The 1,985-nt window shown below is 45.2% G+C and overlaps 1 protein-coding gene across 1 annotated transcript in view; it reads right to left on the bottom strand.

Moving 5' to 3' along the window:
* Positions 1 to 1,588: 1,588 nt before the first annotated feature.
* LOC145339480 (uncharacterized) overlaps positions 1,589 to 1,985 on the bottom strand; it is a 46,492-nt gene continuing 46,095 nt past the window's right edge. Inside the window, exon 12 of the mRNA XM_080183949.1 lies at positions 1,589 to 1,985. This exon is cut by the window's right edge and continues 12 nt beyond it. The gene's annotated coding sequence lies outside the window, so the exon portion shown is untranslated.

Here is a 1,985-nt window from a genome sequence, read left to right on the forward strand (position 1 = left end):
TATATATAGAACAACAGATACCCGGGAGTGAGTTACAGACCGGAATCTAATTGAGGGGTTCGGGGTGGTTTATATATAGAATAACAGATACCCGGGAGTGAGTTACAGACTGGAATCTAATCGAGGGGTTCGGGATGGTTTATATATAGAATAACAGATACCCGGGAGTGAGTTACAGACTGGAATCTAATCGAGGGGTTCGGGATGGTTTATATATAGAATAACAGATACCCGGGAGTGAGTTACAGACTGGAATCTAATCGAGGGGTTCGGGGTGGTTTATATATAGAATAACAGATACCCGGGAGTGAGTTACAGACTGGAATCTAATCGAGGGGTTCGGGATGGTTTATATATAGAATAACAGATACCCGGGAGTGAGTTACAGACTGGAATCTAATCGAGGGGTTCGGGGTGGTTTATATATAGAATAACAGATACCCGGGAGTGAGTTACAGACTGGAATCTAATCGAGGGGTTCGGGGTGGTTTATATATAGAATAACAGATACCCGGGAGTGAGTTACAGACTGGAATCTAATCGAGGGGTTCGGGCTGGTTTATATATAGAATAACAGATACCCGGGAGTGAGTTACAGACTGGAATCTAATCGAGGGGTTCGGGGTGGTTTATATATAGAATAACAGATACCCGGGAGTGAGTTACAGACTAGAATCTAATCGAGGGGTTCGGGGTGGTTTATATACAGAATAACAGATACCCGGGAGTGAGTTACAGACCGGAATCTAATCGAGGGGTTCGGGGTGGTTTATATATAGAATAACAGATACCCGGGAGTGAGTTACAGACTAGAATCTAATCGAGGGGTTCGGGGTGGTTTATATACAGAATAACAGATACCCGGGAGTGAGTTACAGACTGGAATCTAATCGAGGGGTTCGGGGTGGTTTATATATAGAATAACAGATACCCGGGAGTGAGTTACAGACTGGAATCTAATCGAGGGGTTCGGGGTGGTTTATATATAGAATAACAGATACCCGGGAGTGAGTTACAGACTGGAATCTAATCGAGGGGTTCGGGGTGGTTTATATATAGAATAACAGATACCCGGGAGTGAGTTTCAGACTGGAATCTAATCGAGGGGTTCGGGGTGGTTTATATATAGAATAACAGATACCCGGGAGTGAGTTACAGACTGGAATCTAATCGAGGGGTTCGGGGTGGTTTATATATAGAATAACAGATACCCGGGAGTGAGTTACAGACTGGAATCTAATCGAGGGGTTCGGGGTGGTTTATATATAGAATAACAGATACCCGGGAGTGAGTTACAGACTGGAATCTACTCGAGGGGTTCGGGGTGGTTTATATATAGAATAACAGATACCCGGGAGTGAGTTACAGACTGGAATCTAATCGAGGGGTTCGGGGTGGTTTATATATAGAATAACAGATACCCGGGAGTGAGTTACAGACTGGAATCTAATCGAGGGGTTCGGGGTGGTTTATATATTAGAATAACAGATACCCGGGAGTGAGTTACAGACTGGAATCTAATCGAGGGGTTTGGGGATGGATCCAGGTTGGGTATTTTTGATCAGTAATGAATCGATTGAGGCTGAGCAGTAGTGAAGTGAGTATTTATTATAAAATCGAGCAGTGTGTGCTTTGGTATTGGTCATTGCGGAAACCCACCCAGCAACAGATTATAGCGGTCACCGAAAGCTGGCCCCAGCTTCTTTAACAAAAGGCTGTGTGGAAGGCACAGATATGATCCCAGACTGAAGCGAACCTCAGCACGAGGAGAGGAAGCCCATGGAAATCATCTTGAGGCAAAGTGCATAGAATCCATCCAGTCTGTAGCACTAAACAGAGTATGGGAAAACCCAGGAACCTGGAATTTGCTCTCATGACACTGGGATAGATTCTCCTCAGTGCCAGCATCACGCAGCGTGTGGTTTCGAGAACACCCCACACCGTCTCCCAGCAACGGGCGGAACACTCTGATGGACGGTTCTGGA

Source organism: Carcharhinus amblyrhynchos, unplaced genomic scaffold (assembly GCF_965287045.1).
Source record: "Carcharhinus amblyrhynchos unplaced genomic scaffold, sCarAmb.v2.hapA scaffold_493, whole genome shotgun sequence".
NCBI lineage: Eukaryota > Metazoa > Chordata > Chondrichthyes > Carcharhiniformes > Carcharhinidae > Carcharhinus > Carcharhinus amblyrhynchos.